Source organism: Carassius carassius, chromosome 23, assembly GCF_963082965.1.
Source record: "Carassius carassius chromosome 23, fCarCar2.1, whole genome shotgun sequence".
Lineage (NCBI taxonomy): Eukaryota > Metazoa > Chordata > Actinopteri > Cypriniformes > Cyprinidae > Carassius > Carassius carassius.
The window spans coordinates 27,074,655-27,090,968 of record NC_081777.1 but is presented as its reverse complement, the minus strand read 5'-3'; positions in this window follow the sequence as shown (position 1 = coordinate 27,090,968).

Below are 16,314 nucleotides of genomic sequence, written 5' to 3'. Positions count from 1 at the left end.
AATCTGATGTATGTGGTTGTCCTCCAAGGTGTTTTATTGATTTCATGTAAAGAACATACAGCCTTTCCAAAATGAGACTTAGACTTTAATGTTGCTGCCGTGAGTGTTTTATTCAAACCTGTAAAAAAAAAAAAAAAAAAAAGGGTGTGTATTGATAAAATAAATGTATGGTTTTTACTTTTGATGTAGGAATATATGTATGTTGAATGTGTAGGTCTGAGATGGCAGAATTAAGAAGCAAAATATTCCTGCAAGTCTGTGTGAGCTATACCCAGCAGAGATGGCACCACGAATAGCAATTTTTTAGCAGGCCAGAGGTTCCTCTCAATCAAACTCGACTCTTTCCCATTGCTACGTATGGAGGATTTAGGTTTGAGTCTGTGCAAACCAGCAATCTCTTTTCCTCTCCTAACCAAAACCTTCTTTTTAATATTTTTTTTTTAATTTAAAACAATTTTGCCTGTTTGGGTTTTCATAACATGAATATTAATGCTAATAAATTGAAAACCCTAAACCTGAACCTTCTGTTTTATTGCACTTTATGTATTTAAGCCTGTAGTTTTCAGTTACAATACATGTAAGTACATGTTATTCGTGTACACACTGAGCCAGAAATCTTCACAATTGCTCTTGCATGCACTAAACTTTAAAAAAAAGTTTTTCATTAGGGGTGGGCGATATGGAAAAAAAATATTACAATTTATTTATTTTTTTTAGCTAATTCCCATATTATAAAGACAAAGCCTTTCAAGATAACAAAACAAAACAAAACAAAAAAAGAGATATTTCGATGGCAGATATTTAGGCCAAAGATGGTGAAGAAAAAAATCTTTGTTCTTATTTTTTATAACAAAGATAAAAGAATTACAAAGATACACATTACAACTACACATAATATAGAAATAAATCAAACAGTGCTTTATTTTCAGGTATAATATGTGTATTTAGCAGGAGCATTCAACAAATATACACATATAATATGAACAAATATAAAAATAAAACACTATATAATCCTAATGCAACTGTGTAAAATTTCTTCAGTCAAGAGCTGTGAGTGATTTTTTTCCCCACTTTTTTTTTTTTTGTTAACGTTAAAGGAATAGTTTACTCAAAAAACAAACAAAAAAAATTCTGTCAGCTGTCTGTCAATTCTCCCATAGTGTTTTATTTTTATACCACCATTTATTCACTCAAAAGTTGTTTTAAACCTGAATGAGTTGTTTCTTCTTCTTCTGAACATTAATGCTCTTTTGAGGAACATGGAAAACCAAACAGTTGCAGGTCCACAGAGACTTCCAGAGTATTTTTTTGCTACTATCAAATTCAATGTGGACCAGCAACTGTTTGGTTACCCACATTCTTCAAAATATCTTCTTTTGTGTTCAGCACAAGAAAGAAATTAATACAGGTTTGGGACAACATGAAGGTGAGTAAATAATGACAGAAATGAAATTTTAGGGAGATCTTTCCCTTGACAGTAATGAAAGTAGGCTGCATGTTTGATAAGCCTACTGTTCCTTTAAGACCTGCACGCATCTCATATACAGGCAGGTATACATTTTTCTCTCAACTGTTTACTTTCATTTTAGACATGACCAACTGAGTCTACATGTAATCCTTGTTTGTTTTGACAATATTAGCGCAAAAGATAACTTGGTTCAATAATCAGGTGCTGTTTGACAGGATTTAGCGTGTGCGCATCAGGTGTATACGGCGCTCAGACAAAGCACAGGTCAGATCAGCCATGAATGAAACATTTAAAAGCACATTCAGATAACGAGAGTGTAACTTTACCGCTGAGTTAACACTGCTGTGAATCATTGTACAGTATGCCAGAGGCGCCAGAATTGCAGCTTACAGAATGTGCGCTTTAGCACAATACTACAATATTTCTTCAAAAGCAGATCGTGGAGACATTTTTATCGTCCACGATATCGTCTAGTTACCTGAAAAAGTAATCTGATTACATAACTCTTGTTACTTGTTATGCGTTACCCCCAACACTGCATATCAGAATATTCTTGTGCAAGTGAAAAAAAATAATAATAATAAAAAACTGTTGCATAAGTGTATGTAAAATAAAATAACTGTATGTAGACATTTAATTTTATTGTGTTAAATTGTCAAGTATGAAAGTATTAATCAGGAATAAATATTGTAACCATTTGCTGGACCTAATTTAATTGCATATTGTTAAATTAGATTTGAAGTGTTCTTTGCAGTGAGCGTTTGAGAACAGAGGCATGCTCGTGCTGGGTGGAAAGTTGGCACTTGTAATTCAATGATGTGTTGGTGTGCAGGGGACTAAAGCTGGCCAAGCCTGCAGGAAGTGAATTATAACCTCTCAATTAAATCTGGGCATCTATGAAATATTGAATTGGAAACTCTTGAAGATTCCAGTCACGCCATGGTGCTGCATAAAAGCTGACTGACTGCCTCCCCGGGCCTGACAGAGGCAAGGCTGGGGCTGATCAGCTTGGTTTTTGCATGCAAGCACACACACACACACACCCACACACACAGAGCAAGAAAGAGTAATTCATACAAGCTTATACAAGAAAATCTTCTCTCTTTCTCTCGCTCATTGCAGTTGTGTTTTAGTCTTACAAGGTCAGTCCTGTTGTGATGGAGTGTATCGGTAAGTACTTTTGCCTTTATATATATATATATATATATATATATATATATATATATATGTGTGTGTGTGTGTGTGTGTGTGTGTGTGTATATATATATATATATATATATATATATATATATGAACACAGCACTTTTATTTTTCCCCCCATTTTCATGAGCTGAACTCAAAGATCTTAAACTTTTTTATATACACAAAAGGCCTTTTTCTCTCAAATAATGTTCACAAATCTGTCTAAATCGGTGTTAGTGAGCACTTCTCCTTTTCCCGAGATAATCCATCCACTTCACAGGTGTAGCATATCAAGATGCTGATTAGACAGCATGATCACTGCACAGGTGTGCCTTGGGCTGGCCACAATAAAAGTCCTCTCCAAAATGTGCAGTTTTACTGTATTGGGGGGGGGGGTCCGAAAACCAGTCAGTATCTGATGTGACCACCATTTGCTTCATGCAGTGCAGCACATCTCATTCGCATAGAGTTGATCCGGTTGTTGATTGTGGCCTGTAGAATGTTGGTCCACTCCTCTTCAATGGCTGTGTGAAGTTGCTGGATATTGGCAGAAACTGGAACACGCGGTTGAATACGCCGATCCAGAGCATCCCAAACATGCTCAATGTAGGAGTGTGCGATATGATGATGATTTTTGATCATGGATGATAAAAATGTCTCCACGATCTGCTTTTGAAAAAATATCTTAGTATCGTGCTACAGTGCACATTCTATCATCTGCAGTTCTGGCGCCTCTGTCAAATACTGTACAATGCCACATGCATTCACAGCAGTGTTAATTCAGCAGTACAGTTACTCTCATTATTTGCACATGCTTTTAAATGTTTCATTCACATGCTGGTCTGACCTGTGCTTTTCTGAGCGCTGCATACACCTGAAATGCGCGCACTAAAGCCTGTCAAACAGTGCCTGATTATTAATTTTTATTCATTCTTAAAAATATTAACTAAGTTATCTTTTGTGCTAGTACTTTTAAAAGACACAAGGTTTACATGTAGATTCAGTCGGTTATATCTAAAATGTTTAATTTCACGTGAATGGGAATAGGTTGTAAGGAAAGGTGAATGGCTCACAGACACACAATATATAGAAATTTTTATAACAAAGCTTACCAGGTAAAAATGTCCCACTGGTTTTTATGCCACGTTAACATTAGTGCATTAGATCACATTAGATAACATTAGATTTTTTATGGGTGTGTTCTAGCTGCTGCATGAGTCTGTTTTGCCTTGTTGCAGAAATTACAGCCAATAAAATGGAAGACTGTGAAAATGGCATCATTACCTCTCCAATTCTAATAGAGTGGTTTTATATTGCTCGTGATCCAGAGGTTTGGGTGTAGAGACAAACTCACGCAGAGGTTTAGCTGTTGATTCAGAGATATTAACGCTTTAAGAATTTCACCCCATCTGTGAAGGTATGAATTATGTATCTTGCAATGTAGATGTGTCATATGACCAGAATACTCATGCACACCAGGGACCAATTGTATCGAAAGTGTCTCCTTCAAAAAGATTTTAAATGACTCCTGGACAATATGGCTTAGGAAAACCTGCGAGTTACAAAAGCATCTAAAAGTAGATTTCCAGGCATAAATACTTTCCTTGCATAGCAGGCACGTGCACACATAGACATGAAAGGGGGCTTGAGCACCTGCCCTTTTTATTCCTGGAGAGAAAGTGCCCTTTTTTCTGGGATGCTTTTTTTTATTTTTGAAAAATAAATATATATTTCTGTTTGCACAAAGCTTCCCTGTCAAACAAATATATTTATTGAAATATAGTATCTAAATATCAGGTCAGTAGTTCTGAAGCGCTCCCTCTCCCTCTCCCCCCTCCCCCGATTGTCAAACCCGATTGTAATGATTCCGCTAAAGAAAATAGTCCGCTCCGTCTCTACGGTTAGAATCCTGTGAGTCCATAGCAACGCTCTGTTTTTCATGGCAGCGGTCTGTTGGTTATAACAGACCGCATTCTACATTGGAATTCAGCCAAGCCATGTAATAAAATAAGTTAATAAAATAAGCATATATCACCACCAGGTGATATGCTTTAGTTATTTTGTTTATCCTATTTACCTGCATTTCCCTGTCAATTAGATGCAAATGTGCGCATTTTAACTAGTTGACGCCTAATTTGCATACAGAACGTCCCCAGTTATTGACTTACATCAAGAGTCTTTCCCCCTGAAATTTAGAAATCTAAATTGGTGAATTTAGAAGAAATCTACAGATGCAAACAGATGGAGGATACACTCTAAAAAATGTAGTAAATCTGAGTAACTGCATCTGGTACATTAATAAATAAAACTGAGTAGAAATAAGTTAACATTAAACTTTAAAAATAACAATATTTATAAATTAACTATTTAAGTAATTTAACTTTTTTATTTCCTCGAAACCTTTATAAAATAGTATTCCATACCACCACAAATACATACATGACATTGGCTTTTATTGAATTTTTACTCAATTATTTTGGTAAGTTTAATTTTAAAGTGTTATGTATTCTGATAACACCAAAATAATTAAAACGATGTAGTGCCTTGTCCAAAAATAAACAAATTATTAGTAAAACACGCCCCTCTGTTTGATGCAGTTATTTAGGTTATTCTAAATATGAAGAGTTCAGATGAAAAATCCTCCAAGTGACATCTGAAATTTCCTTCAATAATGATCATTTTTATCAAGCTTGTATGTTTATGTTCACTTATTTCACATTACTGGCAATGAAAATGACCTATTAATTGTCATTTAAGTTAAATTACTGAACTTAAATACGAGCTTGAAAAAAAAAAAAGCTCATAAGAAAATTTCAGATGGCACTTAGAGGCTTTTGCATCTGAACTCTTCATATATACTTGAAACTAAGAGCATAGAAAATGTTTTCAAAACATGCACATTGTGGAATGGTTTCCTTTGCTGCTCTATAAACCTAGTGAATACTAAGGAGACCATGGTTTCTGTGAACTGATTATTTTGTAGACATCTTTTGAAAATGAAACAATTGCGTGAGTTTGAGGAAGATAAAATTAATTAACTATTTAAATTATTTTTTTTAAAAGGAAGTCAGAGTTGCGTTGATATATATATATATATATATATATATATATATATATATATATATATATATATATATATATATATATATATATATATATATATACTTTTTTGTTTAAAAAAAAAAAACCTAATTATGAGAAGTGCCCTTTATTTCACTTGAGCCCCTGCCCCTCAAAATGTCTGTGCACGTCCCTGTTGCATAGTGACATGAAAGGCGGTGTCATCCCTTGAGATTCCTTGTTTAAAATGCATGTAGATCTTAGTGGTTTGTCAATTCTTACAGACCATCTGTGGCGGGAAAACATGCCGAGATGTTGGGTTGATCTCCAGGCGCTACTCCTCCTGTTAGAGCTTAAAGTCTTGTACAAGCCATACATTGAACAAGCCTGTCTTTCTCTGAACAGCCTCTCATGGCTCTTCAATGTAAGCTTTGCAATAAAGGAATCACTGTGTGTTTTGCTAGGGGGCTGTGTTGGCTGTGCACATTGGTGCCATAATGCCTCAATGGCCGGTTTTATGATCGTCCATCAGCGTGAGCCAATGGAGCGTGTAACGTGGGTGTGATCCCCGCGGTATCTTGCTCAAACATTCCGCCCAGTGAGATTCTTTCACTTCATTCGGCATGCGCCTCCACCGGGGCTCCCTGCTCATGCTCGCACCTGCAATTTGCATCTTTTTGTGCTTCTCATTAGCTGTCGCTATCACATTATGAGGGCATTGTGAACACAGAGCTGTAAAATCCGACACCATCTTGTTCATTCAGGTTTTGAATGATCTTTTATCTTATAAGCTTTTGTTACACTTATATTGTTATATGGCATTTATTTACCAGTGATATATACACTACCATTCAAAAGTTTGGGATCAAAACAATTTTTTATGTTTTTTAAAGGAGTTTCTTATGCTCATCAATGCTGCATTTATTTGGCCAAAAATACAGGGAAAATGTAATATTGTGAAATATGATTACTGTGCAAAATAATATTTTTTTTCTATTTTAATATACCTTAAAATGTAAGTGATTCCTGTAATGCAAAGCTGAATTTTCAACATCATAACTCCATTCTTCAGAGTCACATGATCCTTCAGAAATCCTTCTAATATGTTGATTTATTATCAGTGCTGGAAACTGTTGTGCTGCTCAATATTTTTTTTGGAACCTGTGATACTTTTTATTTAGGATTCTTTGATGAATAAAAAGTTAAATAGAAGAGCATTTATTTAAAATAGAAAACAGCCATTTTAGCTTGTGATTTCATAAATTTCACAATATTACTGTTTTTACTGTATTTTTGATCAAATAAATTCAGCATTGATGTGCATAAGGCACATCTTTAAAAAAAAAAACTTATCCCATACAGTTATTTTATTTTATATTTTATTTTTTTTACTTTATTTTGTTGTACTTGTTTTTCTTGATTGCGATTATTAAAGGGGTCATATGATGCAATTTACATTTTTACTTTCTCTTTGGAGTGTTACAAGCTCTTGGTGCATAAAGAAGACCTGTAAAGTTGCAAAGACTAAAGTCTCAAATCCAAAGAGATATTCTTTATCAAAGTTAAGTCCCCCTAAAACAACTCATTTATGGAAAGGGGCGTTACATTTCCAACGAGTGCTTGCGGTGTTCAGCCAATCACCTTGCACTTGGTCAGTTGGCCAATCAGAGCGGTCTGTGCTTTTCAGAAGGAGGGACTTTGTAGAGAACGATTGTTTGAGAGAGGTGGGGCATAAAGGACCTACAATAATGTACAGTATTTGAAAAAAGAATGTGTTTTTGAACATTAAAGCATGTCAACACATTCTGTTACACCAAATACACAAAATGATGATGACCCTTATGACCCTTTTAATGTTCTTTACTATACATCTGTCTGTATTTTTCCACATTTTTTTTTATCTCTTTTGTCTCTCACTATCTTTAAACAGGGAACAGACTGTAGTGATGTGCAGAGTAGTTTTGGGTCATATGATGATGGAAGTTTGAGGCTAAATAATTCAGATCCTAGTTAGAGAAACCTCAGTATCTGAAGGAGATGTTGACATTGAGAAAACTGGCAGACATCCACATGCATCCACAGACTCACACTCACACACGTGTGCTCACATATGCAGGCGGGGTTAGTTTACGGGTTAATGCATTCACATTACACCTACTGGATATGAACCATGCTTAACTTTGAGTCAACATTATGCCTCATAGTGTTTATTTATGTGAGGAGCGTGCTGGTTTGATTTTGCTCCAAGAACACACTTTCTGATTCCTTTTAGAAATGAATGAAACAATAAGGGATGCCTCATTTCTTATACAGCTCACGGTTCCTGTCTCTTCCTTGAGTAAAATTAATTTTGGGCACTCATACTGTGGCTTCAAGTATCTGGAAATGTTTGCTGCATTATGGAAAACTTTGGACATGGAATTCCCCCAACATTTCTACTTGAACATATCATCTGAAATGACATTATGAGATACCTGTTTTTTTTTTTTAAATTGAGGCATATCGATCACGATCGATCATAATGCTCCATTATTTTAATTGGAGGTGGGAGAATTGAGAGTTCCACTTTAAGGGTTGCAAGTGAAATTTCACAGACTACAGACTTTTAATTTGGCAAAACAGAAAATGTGGCATTAAGCCACCTTTAAAATGAACCAGTATGACCCCTCTTTCACACCGCAAGCGTGAGCGGCGTGTATTTTTTTTCGGCGTCCACGTTAATCAATGAGTGTATTCACACCGGGACCAGGAGCAGTGCGTGAGCGTCAAGCAGGAGCGTCGCGTGAACAGCAGTGCAGCGGGGGTTTCGGCGTCCGGTCTATTTTTGCTGTGCTGCTCACGCTCAATTAAAGTGAAAGCACACTTTTGATGGACAAAATAAATGTGATTTAACACAAAACGTGCTCAAAATGCACAGAATAATCATGTCAAGAGTTTTAACAACAATACCAATGTCTAGTGATTTAACAATTATGCCAGAACATAAAATTAAGTATAGGCCTAACAAATATGTATTTACCCATTTAAACTTTTTAATTAATCGTTTTGGGTGAAAGTATGTTGTATTGTTATAAAAACAAATGTTGAAAGAATTATACCCATTGTTTGAAATGGTTATACTGTCTGCCGAACACGCTTTGTAGCCGCTGCTGTGATGCTGTACTTGTACGCTTTTATTGTGAATACCTGCGAGAGAATTTCTTTTTGTTTTTTTGCGTGAACCATTCGTATAGGTATCCATATATGATAATGGGTTGCTGTATGTCTCGTTACTCAACTCTAGGGTGGCTTCACAAGTCCAAATCACATATTTGCATTTGTTCTTTTTGGTTTCTTTTCTCACACCTGGCTGGTCTGGTGTGTTGCGCACAAACAGGGCCGTATGTAAATTCAAGAGTCTCATGAGTATTAGCTCAAGGTCGTGACGCTCACCCTGCCACTTGGCCGAGCCGCATCGCTCAAAGTTTCCACTCCTCAGAATGTTTAATTATTATTAGACTGTTGCTTATTTGACAGTGTGTCAAATCAGCTTAATTAATACTGGCCATCTGCGGTAGTTAATGGCGGCCTCAGATTTGTGTGGTCTCCTGACAAGCTTATGGTGAAGGAAAAATGGTGTAATAAAAGAACCCATACAGTGGATCAACCCTTCATTATCTGCCACTATTACCAGCTGTGGGTGCCTCGGGCCGTGTAGATCTCTGTACCTCATCGCGAACGCACACCTGTCACGCTAATTTGGACCAAAAAGAATGGGGTGAAAACCACAGGTGAAGGGAAATGCTATGAAGACAGCCATTATTACCTAGACTCCAGGTCCGCTTAGAGTAGAGCCTGCCTTAGGGAGAAAGACAGAGCTACTGATCGCCAACATATCCACCCCCTCCATCACTAAATTGTGATGTGCATCCGTGCTGATGCCATTCTCTTGATGTTCAAAACAAGTCGGAATCTTATTACGGCGAGTGAATGCCTTGGGACACTTGAAACTGGTTTCAAATAAGTTACGAGAAATAGCTGTTGCTTGAAAGGGTGCGACCCAAATGCATAATTCTAAGTCTGGTAAAATATCCCCTCTCCCCTTTAGTATAGTACTTGTAGGCTGAAAGGAAATCTATGGACAGATGGAACCTTTACTGCAAGGTGTTGCCTAGAGATGAGGACAGAGACGATGAGCTGTCTCGATAAAAATATCGCAGGACAATCTGACTCAACATGGAGCTGTGCTTGAAGGCAGCATCATTCTAGACATGGGAGCTTTGTTTAGGTATAGACTACTTCAGCCAAATTCAAGAATGTTTATTTTCTTAATTTACTCAACTTTGTGTTGTTCCAAACCTGGGATTTTGAACAAAAGGAGATGTTTTGTAGAATTTCAGAGCTGCTGTTTTTCAAGGCTTTTTGTCAAGCTTCTTAGTCACCATAAAAGCAGCGCAACATTAGTTTTCCTATATACTACCTTTCAAGAATTTCCTCTCGCTTTTTTTTTCATTAGTATATTAGAATGATTTCTGAAGAATCATTTACACTGATTACTGGAGTAAATTCCTACTGAAAATTCAGTCTTGCCATTACAGGAATAAATTACATTTTAAAATGACAGCCCAGAATTTAATCAACGTTCTGCCCTTTACATTCTTCAAAATGTTATCCTTTTGTGTTCCACAGAACAAAATGGGTACACTATCTATTTTTTTATATATTTTTTAAATGTAATTATTTATGCTCATCCCATGTTTTAAATTTAAATTAGCTTTGTCATTATTTAACACTCAACTTTAATCCAGCACTAATAATTAAACAGTACTGCAAAATATTTTTATGCTATACATTTTAATGTTTGTGATTACTTAAGCTTTTTATTTTATATTTTGTTGATCATTTCTTTCATATACACACAATAATGTAAATTTGTATGTAAAAATCAATTTAATGTATGTATTTTTATATTTAAATTGCCTTCATCTAATGCTCATTTAACATTAATATTTATTAACACAGTTAAATGTAATCTTTAGCCAGCCTCAAAATATATATTCCATACTGTATGTTATAATGTCGTGGTATCTAAATTTACTTGTACAATTGAAATAATTTTAAAATATTTAGTCTCAAAATCAATATACACTTTTCATACTGTGCCTTATACTGTATATTGTAATGCTTTGATACCTACATTAACCCGAATAAGTAAAAAATTTGAATTAAAATGAATTAACATGCTTTGATACCTAAATGTACTTTTTAAAAATCAGTTATTGCTTATTAATTAAAAAAAAAAAAAATTAATAACTTGTCAATATCAGGCAGTTTTTTTTTTTTTATGAGTGCAAACCTAGAGGAAATTAAGTTGTATGGATTTGGAATGGCATTAAATGAGTTCTTAAATGAAGACAGATTTCTCATTTCTAGGTGAACCATTCCTTTTAATGACTGATGTTTTTACTTGTTTCTATTCTATTCAAGCCTCAGTCGTCTTATTTTCTTTCCATGTAGCAATTCAATGTTTTCAACACTTCACCAGCGGGCCAACAAAATGCTTTAACACTTTAAGCTGCTGATGAGAGCATGTTAGCGACTCCGTTCAAGGCAAACACGCGCACACACATTCACTCATCGGCTATAGAACGAGTGACTTAGACAATTTCCCAATTTCACACTAAGCTGCCTGTATGAAGGCAAGCGAGCAGAGACACAGCTGATTGTGAATATGCCAAAAAAGAAGGAAGACCAGGGTCAGGTACAAGAGAAAATGTCATTAGAAATGTGTGAGTGTGTGTGAAGCATGCAGACAGAACGTGTGTGTGACGTGGTGCAGAAAGCCATGTTATCTTCCAGAGTTAATCACCTAGTGCTTCTAGCCTGACTGCAGCCTTGTCCATTCCCCTGTAATTCAGTCAATGTGAAATTGGCTGACTCTGATGGTGTGTGTGTGCTCTAAAACATCACAGGCTCTGTCCTTAGGTTCTCTAGCTCACTTTGGCCATTGGGCTGCTCGATGCTGTCTGTTCAGGTCTTTCAGAACCATATGCCTTTGAGCCAACCAGTCAGTCCATGCAACAGGAGGCTCTAAGCAAGTCCAAACGAGTTGATTCACTCGAGCCTCAAGTGTCTGTGAATGAGCAGGGAATTGGAACACTTTTTTCAGGTTCAGCAACACTGACAACATGAATTGGAAAGGGTCTGTGGGGTTACAAAAACAGTATCCAGGTCATATTGTGCTGAATATTCATGCAATAAGGTACAAGTGCTGTATTGTGAACTGCTAAAGAAAATTGCTAGATGAATGCTTGAAACCCCTTTAAACATGACTCTATTCAAAACAGCCTTGAGAGCCATTTTGCTTTAATAATGATCACTGAAAAATAATAATAAAATATTAAGGACATACTACAAAAAATTTCTCTTTTTATTATTATTATTATAAATTTTGTATATATATATATATATATATATATATATATATATATATATATATATATAATTTAGCAAAAAAAAATCATTATTGACTCTTCATATCTTTAAGAACCAATATATGACTTTCTTTACAAGAAGACGTATACAGCAGCAGAAGGTGAGCATAAGAAAAGTTAAAAAAAATTTAACAAAAACATTTTACCATCTTACCGACTCTAAACTATTAAAGCGTAGTGTTATGTGGAAGTTTCAAATTTCAATATTTTATTCAGAATACAACATAGATGACATATCAAATGTTTAAACTGAGAAAATGTATCATTTTAAGGGAAAAAATAAGCTGATTTTAAATTTAATGGCATCAACACATCTCAAAAAGTTGGGACAAGGCCATGTTTACCACTGTGTGGCATCCCCTCTTCTTTTTATAACAGACTGCAAACGTCTGGGGACTGAGGAGACTCGGGAGGAGACTTGCTCAAGTTTAGGAATAGGAATGTTGTTCTTGTCTAATACAGGCTTCTAGTTCCTCAACTGTCTTAGGTCTTCTTTGTCTTCTTTGTCGCATCTTCCTCTTTATGATGCGCCAAATGTTTTCTATGGGTGAAAGATCTGGACTGCAGGCTGGCCATTTCAGTACCCGGATCCTTCTTCTATGCAGTCATGATGTTAGCACTAGCACAGGCTAGTGCTTCCTAATGTTTTTTTTTTTTTTTTTCACATTTTTGATATTATAATTTTTTGATATAGTGTTGTTTATGCTATATTGTTGGGACCAAATGTGCCCACAAGAATAGTAAAATCGAAAATTTTTGACATTGTGGCCTGCAGTCCCTCCAGTAACAACAGCCCTGAGAGCCATTTTGCTTTAATAATGATCACTGCAAAATAAAATATTAAGGACATACTACAAAAAAATGTCTCTTATTATTATTCATTTTTGTATATATATATATATATATATATATATATATATATATATATATATATATATATTAGTGCTGTCAACATTAGTCAACATGCGATTAATTTTTGTCTGGTTTAACGTGTCAAAATATTTAACGCAATTAACGCAGCATCCGTATTTTCTGCCATCCGTTGGCTAGCTTTACATTATATGATCACGCTCTTATTCATTTAAATGCTTTTAAACATTTCAAGCGCGGCAAGACAAAAGAGAATGCGCTGTCTGTGAATGCCCTTATGTGACACATACACACACACACACACACACACACACACACACAATGCATAGACAGGGCGCCAGAATCCATTTCTCTTAAGCGCTTGAACTAACAATAAACATCCCAAAGTGCCAGTTTTGTCGATTATCCTCATAAGAGCAATCTTAAATGATTTATATAAAGTCTAAAATGAACAAAAAGAGTTGTGAGAGAATGAGGCGAGATCCATAGACAGTATATAAACGGTGAGATCCGCGTGTCTGTCTGCTCTTAAAGGGACAGCAGCCAATAAAGCTTCCTGTCAGTAAAGTTAAAGAACAAAGGGAACAGAGAAAATGACTCGCTGCTCTTGACTAAATAACTTTTGTAGCTTTAATAAGGATTAACTATTTAATTTATAGTTTATGCAGTGCAGACTGCATATAACTTTGATAACTTTATTAAATTTCTGTATATTTCCTAACTGTTAAGACAGGAAGGGCAGGAGTAAACATGACATTTATTATGGGTTTATGTTAGCATTGTTTTAAGTTTACTTAAATTAAAAACTGTTATATTTTTGAAGCCTAATAATAAATGTAAAAAAAAAAAAAAAAAAAAAAAAAAAAAACAATCAGTAGCTGTATTAATATCAGTAATACTGGCCTTCATTCATAAAAAGATGTCATTTAAACAAGTATTTAAATTTAACTGTGAAATTATTACATTAAAAAATATATTAAAAACGTACAAAAACATTTCTTTTTTTATTGCGATTAATTGCGATTAATCACAGAAAAAATGTGTGATTAATCTAGTTAAAGTTTTTAATCGATTGACAGCACTAATATATATATATAAAATTGAGCAAAAAAAATCATTACTGACTCATCTTCATATCTTTAGGAACCAATATATGACTTTCTTCACAAGAGGACATGTATAGTGTACAAACAGTAAAAATAGTAAATTATGTTTAGTAATAGAAATAGTGTGTGTGTGTGTGTGTGTGTGTGTGTGTGTGTGTGTGTGTGTGTGTGTGTGTGTTGATGGTCACCATCCACTGTTGATGTATGGCAGAGATCAGGTCAGACATTGTGCTAAACTTCTTTTTTAGTGTTCTCCAAAATAAAGCCAGTCAGGTTAGGAACAATATGATAATTATTATATGACTAGAATGTTCAATTATTGAGTCAACTATCCCTTTAAGTGTATTAAGTATACGGTTGTATAATGTACCCAGTAACTAAGTGGTCAGGATTTTCATGACATAGCTGTTACTGTATCATTTATATTAGCACAGCTACAGTATATTGACCAATAAGCAGCCAGAATTGGACCTAACCATTTTATAATCCATGTTATAAATGACAGTGTTGCTCGTCATAATCTACACATGCAACTATACTGCAATTATGGAGCAGCTTGTGCAGCTACACAAGAACACAAGTGTAGCCAAGATGCACAAATGCCATCAAATCTTCGCACAGCTTATGCAGATGCGATGCATGTTTTAAATGTTATGTGTCATTAGATGAGGAAATCGTCCTGACAATTATTGTTACTGTAGAAAAGATGTGCACATCTATTTGCATGAACAAAATGAGTTGAGGTTGATGTAGTGTTTCACATAATGTGATTTGCACATATGTTGCTTTTAGAACATTCTTGTCAACCAGTCAGAACCCTAATCCTGAAATCAATGGGCAGTGATGGGCTCAAGTTTGGAATGTTTTATGCCCTACTTGTGTAAATCACTATGCATATACAGTAGTTAAGCTTTTCATTTTATAACTTTAATGTAAATTTAATGCACATATACTCATATGTATAATTGTGTTATATTTAGATTAATTATAAACGTGACCATCCGCCATACTGGCACTCTAAGACACAGCTGTACAATAGGTCAACGGAATGTATTTACTTTTCTTTTTGCTGATTTGATGACAGTACTACACCTGTTCAGTACTGTCTGAGGGGCTTTACTGATGGAAGGCATCTGTGGAACTTCTGTGGAAGGTGCTGATTCGACGTTCCTGTCACTCCATGTGTGTGACCGGTGTCTAATCCGCTGGAAAACCTCTCAACCTGAAGACCCTGCTGCTGTCAAGTGCACATCACTTTGAGACGCACTCCCATGTCCCTACCGCATCGCTCATCTGATGTGCGTCCATGTCGACAGATGAGGAGGATATTCTTGCTGACTGTTAGGAACTCAAACTGTAGATTCTAAGTATCTTTGTGTCTTTGTCTTTATGTCTGAATGAAAATGATGCAACCCAAACACACACTAGCATCTAATTTAAATGACTGCAATTAAATGTATATAGGGATAGTTAATCTAAAAATGTATTACAATTACAATTGTCCAAGCTCCAAAGCACCAAAAAATAGTCCATATGCTTATGGTGAAGTATTCCAAGTCACCTGAAGTCAACCAATAGATCCAAGTTTAGAATTTAAGTCAGTATGTAACTTATGTATGCTATTTCTGTGACTTTAATCTTATTCATGTTTGCACAGATTTCCTTCTGATATGTGTAAACTGGTCCAATGAGAAGTTAGTAATCCATGCAAGTTTGCAAAATTATACAACTCTAATATTAATAATGCTTGGACATATTTAATCTGACATTTCTAACTCTGTCCCATGAGATTCATATTAGATGGCACAATCTTAAAATGTTTACAAATATGTACAACACAAACACACTTTGGCTTGTACTTAGCCTCACTGATTCAGGTTGCAACAGTTTTGTAGTATTGTGTAAATTATCTCAGGTTTCCATGAAAGTCTGCTATGCATGTCAAACTATTTAAAAAAGTTTGTGCAAGTATCCTGATTTTCAATATTTAATTGTTAAAAACCATCTGAGATTTATTGTGTGATTGCTAGATATGATCCTTCCATAATAAGGTGTTTATCTGACAGTTTAAGACCTTCGATCCCCACACAGGAGCCCCTATGGCCATTAGTAGTCATCCTTTTACATTCACAGAAACTCCCTATGGTGGAAACAA